This window comes from Marmota marmota, unplaced genomic scaffold, assembly GCF_001458135.2.
Source record: "Marmota marmota marmota unplaced genomic scaffold, marMar, whole genome shotgun sequence".
Taxonomy (NCBI): domain Eukaryota; kingdom Metazoa; phylum Chordata; class Mammalia; order Rodentia; family Sciuridae; genus Marmota; species Marmota marmota.
The window spans coordinates 398,031-405,045 of NW_025999914.1; the positions used below are offsets into that span (position 1 = coordinate 398,031).

The following is a 7,015-nucleotide window of genomic DNA, read 5'->3' on the forward strand; positions in this document are numbered from 1 at the left end:
ATAACAAGATCATGAAGGAGAATATCAGGGGAAAAGAAGAACATGGAGTAGTTAAGGAAAAGATGATCAGGAAAAAGATTAGGGAAAAGAATATCAGAGGAGAGAAGATCAGGAAGGAGGTTAGGGAAAAGAAGATCAGGGAGAAGGAGGTTGGGAAAAAGAAAAACACATGTATGTTTCAAAACCATAGGGATATAGTCAAAGCATCAAGTGAAACCCTGTTACAGTCTAACTCCTCTTCAGATATGCCACAACTGAAGGAATAGCTGGTCCAGCATGATCACTGTACCATCTCTGCTTCTGGCTTGAAGAAACACTTCTCTACACTTTGTTTTAAGGAGACTAGCAGATGCTGTTGCTGAGGTCACTGCTTGACTGAGCCTTGGCAAGTGAAACGTTTCTGCTAGAAATGGAGATGTCTATCTCTGGCTCAACAAAGGGTTTAAGTTCATCTTCCTCATGTACTGCCCACGTCCCACATAGGCAATGGAGTCAGGGTTACTCTGCATGAATTTGGGCTGGCAATGAAAGGACCACACAAACACAGATAACTCTTGGGAGTTCAAGGATGGCTCTGAGACCTTAGCTCCCATGCTGGAGGGCAAGGGGAACAAGGGAAGCAAGATGCAAGAGGCCAGACAGAGAGAGCACACCCAGAACCCCTGCTTTTATTTAGCAGGGGAGGGCATTCTATAGAAAATTCCACCCAAATAAGGCAATTGAATTGTGTTACAGCAACCTCGAGGGTGTAGCCCAGTCTCATTGGATGACACCCATTCCCAGAGCTGCACTCCCTTGGGGAGCCAAAGTGAGGCCAACCTGCATAGCAGGTAGTGTGATGCTGGTTTCAAATCCCCTTTACTCAAGGCTAAGGGGGCATGCTAAGCTTCTTTCTGTTCAGGGCAGACCCTGACATTTATGCCCTGTGTTGATCTACCTGCCCTTCATGATTTGTTGTAGAGTGCCTTGCTTAATTGGGTTTAGCACCAGGAAGCATTTGAGAAGGTTTTCACAAGTCTGTGGAAAAGCAGAATGGGGTTCTGTATTTCCCTTGTACCATTCTCTCACTAAGGTCCTTCAGATTCTGTCCACCAAAAGGAAGTGACCCACTGACTAGAGTGTACAGGATAATGCTAAGACTCCACATGTCAACTACCAGCCCATCATACTTCTTGCTCTGGAAGATCTTTGGGGCTGCATATGGAGGACTACCACAAAACATGACTGATTTACTGTCAAAAGTAAACTCATTGCTAAAACAAAAATCTGCTATTTTAATGTTTGTATCTGCATCTAACAACATATTTTCAGCATATTTTCAGCCTTGAGGTCTCTGTGAACTATCTGCTTTTGGTGGTCATACTGTACTGCAGACACGATCTGCCTAAATTTAGCTTTTTCTTCTTTTTCAGTCATTCTTCCATGTGCAACCATATAGTCAAATAGATCACCTCCACTTGCATACTCCATTATTAAGTAGAATTTTTTTCAGTTTTAATGACTTCAAGCAACTTCACTATGCTTGGATGATTTAAAATCTTCATATTCTTACTTCTCTGAAGAGATTTTGTAGACTTGTTATATTCAAATTTTGTCAATTATTGAAACTTCTCTGCCTGTAAGGGTGTGTCATGCCAATGTCACTTTTTCAAAGCTCCCCTTACCATCACTTTCAATAGTCTGTATGTAGTCTCTGATGTGAGTCTGCTCATCTGCACAAGAAGCTATGGAGTTTCTATACCATGCTCCAGAGTGCCCAGTGCAGGAGGTGACTTCTTGTCACCAATCTCCACAAGAGGTGTTCAGGTGTGCATGGTATGAGCGAGGTTCTTTTTTTTAATATTTATTCTTAAGATTTACATAGACACAATATCTTTATTTTACATTTATGTGGTGCTGAGGATTGAACCCAGTGCCTCGTGCATGCTAGGCGAGCGCTCTACCACTGAGCCACAACCCCAGCCCCTGCAAGGTTCTTTATCATTAAATATATTCAATGTCTTTTGATGATTTAAAAGAAAAAAAATAAACTCCTACACCTACTTAACTAGCAAAGCTAATAAATATCTGTGGGTACCACTACCAGGCTTAGGATAGGTAAGGGTTAGGCAAGGGAAGGAGATAGAATGTAAAAAGAATGCTAATAGCCTCAAATGCCTTCCACAACAAAAGATGTTTGCCCAGTTTAAAACTATTCTTCTGGGGTAAGTCAAAGAGAAAAAGGCAAATGAGGAGTGGTTCTAGGTATACTCATTTCTAGGATTCTCATTCTAGAATCTACTATGCAGTCAATGAATGCAGTCATAAAGGTACTGACTGCATAAAGAATAGTTATATACACTCTAAGTGGATCAAAGACCTAGGCAGTTCATGGTATTTTACAGTATGGGGATTAAGACCTGATGAAAACTAAAACTATATTTCCTAGAAATATGCAGCCGAACAACAACAACAAAAAAAAACTTTACAAATCAATTTGGATGGTAAAGTTTATTGGTTGGCAGCAATGGGATTTTAACAGTGGTCCACTTTACTTTTTGAATATAGCCCTTGATGCTGATTTTAAAAGGAACATGTTTTTCTTTTCCTCTTCTCCTTCTTCCCCTCCCTAACCTGGGGGCAGGGAACAAGATTACATTGAGTTATCTATTTTCTTCAGAAAGGAGATGTCACCAGAAAAACTAGTAAGTGACTATTTCCCAAATAAACAAGTGAATTTCAACACACCATCAGGGTGCACCTGGGACCTCCTATCAGGGCATACCTGGAATGTAGCCTTTGAATAGCTTCTTTAAAAGTCCTCTGTTTTCACTGATGGGCAGAATCACAAAAGTCCACTGAGTTTCTCCTTTGGTAGAAAAATAATACTTTTCTTCTTTTTCTCAAAACTGCATCCTCATTATGGAACTTGAATCAGGGACAAGGCCCAAGCTTTTCAGTAATGGGATCAGACACCCAGCCTCTAGTGTTATTGCTCATCTGCTTTTCTTTCTAGTGTCTTTCAAAAGACTTCACAACCTCTTTCAATGAAAGTTGTAGATTTAGGGGCCACAATATGCAAATACTAGTTTCACCTCTGTTCTTTGTACAAGTTGTCTTACATTTCTGCCAAATGCCCCATATTTTTAAAACAGAATCTTAACTTATTTCAGTTATTGAACATATAGGATTTTTAATATCAATAAAGAAACAAAATAAAATGCCTCACACATGTGACAAGTTAATATTTACAATTCATTCTCAAAATAAACCATGATGCAATAAAAAGTGCATTTGCACTCCATCTGTTTAAATTTTATATATTTTCTTTTGGAAATGAAATCACTTTTGAACAAAGAAAAATATGTCTGGCATGTGGTATGTACTCAATAAATATTTGTGAAATAAGTGGATTAATATTGCTTTGGATTCTTCTGAGAAACTGATGTGACTCCATTTTTGAGAAACCAGCCTTACCTCAGAGCAAAGCCTGTCCAAAGTTGGGGGGGGGTGTCCCTTGTTCTTGGAAAACCTACAGAACATTCCTAGGCATGAAGCTATGTGCTGTATTGTTTGTCTGTAAATAACAGGAGAGATCTACAGCGCCAGGTGTCCCTGACTCAGCAAAGCTAGTTCCTGGAAAGACCAAAGAATACTTGAGGCCTAAGGCCTGACGGTGATAACCAATCAGCGTGAGACAGGGAAGATACCTGGAATGCCAGATGACCCCCCAAGTAGTCTCCATGATTAATAACATGTTAGGAAACCATGTAGTTTAGCACATATACTCCTAACATCTTAAACTAATCAGTTCAAATGTATCCACCTCTTGAACTAACCAATCACCCTTACCCAACATGTTCCCACCAATGAATGTACTAATCAATGCTAAGAGTTGTTGTTTGATTTTCCCGTAGTATGGAATGATTTGCTGTGTGATGTTTATAGTATCTCCCAAAACCCATAAAATCTGAACAAATGAACAATGGACTGAACTCACTCCTTGGGACCGCTGTGTCAGAAATGGTTGTGAGTCCAGGCTCGAGCTTTCAATAAAGACTCTTGTGCAATTGCATCAGATTCAGCTCCTGGAGGTCTGTTGGGGTCCCACGAATCTGGTATAACACTTCATGACAGGGTATATGTACATTGGTGCAGCCTTTCCTTGTTAATAGCAACCTTCTTGTTCATATTGAATGTTTTCACACATAATTTTCTAATAGCACTACATACATCTAGTGTCAATGTAACAGTCCACTCTATGCTTTGAATACAACACTTGCTGCTCTGCCACTGCAACTGATTTTTAAAGTGGACATGTTTCTTTCTCACCCTCTCTCCCTGCTCCTAATTTCTTCCCCTCCCTAGTCTGTAGTGAAACAGGATTACCTTTCTTTCCCATTTTAGGCAGAGTTATCTGTCCCTGAGTACACACCCACCATAGGAATGAAGTAATCCAGACTTTGGAAATAGTACCAGAAGATCTCAAAAATGACTATCTCTCAAATTAACAAGTGAATTACAACTTCAGACAGAGAACAGGTGGAATGTAGCCTTTGAGCTACATTAAAAGTCCCCAGTTTCTGTTGATAGGTGGATAGGTTTCTGTTGATAGCCTTTAGGACAGGAGTCCCCTGTGTTTCTCCTTTGCTAGCAAAGCAATAAACCTTCTTTTTCTTTTCCTTTTTTCTCAAAACCATTTTCTTGTTCTTGGATTGGCATCAGGGCAAGGACCGAGCTTTCAGCAACACTTTGAAGACAAAGTTTTTTCTCACCATCATGGAAAGAGACAATGTAATCAACTTGCCACTGATAATATCCTATATCTAGGTTTTAGGATTAGTTGCAGATCTTGCAGAGTTGACCTCCAGCCATGGTAATGACTAGATTAGTCTTTGTAAAAGAAAGTTTGCTGTTTTAGTTTGGTTTTTGTTGTTTTTTTCAGCCTATGCAAAAAAAAAAAAAAAATCATGCAACTATAGTCACTGTATTCAAAAGATACTTAAAGTGAATAAGAGAGAGCTGCTAAGTTCCACAGAGCAAATTATTATACCCACTTATACTGAAATCCTCATACACAGTGGGTTAGTGAAAGAGTTTTATGTGATACCAATATTTGGACATTTGGCATGAATGTATAGATTATTTGTCAAGAATCCTCCAATTACTTCCCTTCTTTTTTTTTTTTTTTTTTCCTCTTTTGGAGACCTCCCTTATATAAGGTCCTTGCTTAGCATCTGGATGGCCATCTTAAGTGACAGCCGCCATTTTAAGGGAAAAGTTTCGCTTTCCCACCCAAGGGCATTTCTTTTTTCTTTTTTTTTTATTATTAGTTGCTCAAAACATTACAAAGCTCTTGACATAACATATTTTATACATTTGATTCAAGTGGATTATGAACTCTCATTTTTACCCCATATACAGATTGCAGAATCACATCTGTTACACATCCACGTTTTTACATACTGCCGTACTAGTGTATGTTGTATTCTGTTGCCCTTCCTATCCTCTGCTATCCCCCTCCCCTCCCATCTTCTCTCTCTACCCCATCTACTTTAATTCATTTCTCTCTCTTGTTTTTTTTTCCTTTTCCCCTCACTTTCTCTTATATGTAATTTTGTATAACAATGAGGGTCTCCTTCCATTTCCATGCAATTTCCCTTCTCTCTCCCTTTCCCTCCCACCTCTTGTCCCTGTTTAATGGTAATCTTCTTCTCATGCTCTTCCTCCCTGCTCTGTTCTTAGTTGCCCTCCTTATATCAAAGAAGACATTTGGCATTTGATTTTTAGGGATTGGCTAGCTTCACTTAGCATAATCTGCTCTAATGCCAACCATTTCCCTGTAATTGCCATGATTTTGTCATTTTTTAGTGCTGAGTTATACTCCATTGTGTATAAATGCCACATATTTTTATCCATTCATCTATTGAAGGACATCTAGGTTGGTTCCACAGTCTAGCTATTGTGAATTGTGCTGCTATGAACATTGATGTAGCTGTATCCCTATAATACGCTCTTTTAAGGTCTTTGGGGAATAGTGTGAGAAGGGGAATAGCTGGGTCAAATGGTGGTTCCATTCCCAGCTTTCCCAGGAATCTCCATACTGCTTTCCAAATTGGCCACACCAATTTGCAGTCCCACCAGCAATGTACAAGTGTACCCTTTTCCTCACATCCTCGCCAGCACTTGTTGTTGTTTGACTTCATAATGGCTGCCATTCTTACTGGAGTGAGATGGTATCTTAGGGTGGTTTTAATTTGCATTTCTCTGACTGCTAGAGATAGTGAGCATTTTTTCATGTACTTGTTGATTGATTGTATGTCCTCCTCTAAGAAGTGTCTGTTCACCTCCTTGGCCCATTTGTTGATTGGGTTATTTGTTTTCTTATTGTTTAATTTTTTGAGTTCTTTGTATACTCTGGATATTAGGGCTCTATCTGAAGTGTGAGGAGTAAAAATTTGTTCCCAGGATGTAGGCTCCCTATTTACCTCTTTTATTGTTTCTCTTGCTGAGAAAAAAACTTTTTAGTTTGAGTAAGTCCCATTTGTTGATTCTAGTTATTAACTTTTGTGCTATGGGTGTCCTATTGAGGAATTTGGAGCCCGACCCCACAGTATGTAGATCGTAGCCAACTTTTTCTTCTATCAGATGGCGTGTCTCTGATTTGATATCAAGCTCCTTGATCCATTTTGAATTAACTTTTGTACATGGCGAGAGAAAGGGGTTCAGTTTCATTTTGTTGCATATGGATTTCCAGTTTTCCCAGCACCATTTGTTGAAGATGCTATCCTTCCTCCATTGCATGCTTTTAGCCCCTTTATCAAATATAAGATAGTTGTAGTTTTGTGGATTGGTTTCTGTGTCCTCTATTCTGTACCATTGGTCCACCCGCCTGTTTTGGTACCAGTACCATGCTGTTTTTGTTACTATTGCTCTGTAGTATAGTTTGAAGTCTGGTATCGCTATACCGCCTGATTCACACTTCCTGCTTAGCATTGTTTTTGCTATTCTGGGTCTTTTATTTTTCCATATGAAT

The 7,015-nt window shown here is 39.3% G+C and overlaps 1 pseudogene; it reads right to left on the minus strand.

Annotated features, from left to right (window-relative positions):
• Positions 1–228: 228 nt before the first annotated feature.
• Positions 229–7,015, minus strand: part of LOC107160482 — an 8,861-nt pseudogene continuing 2,074 nt past the window's right edge.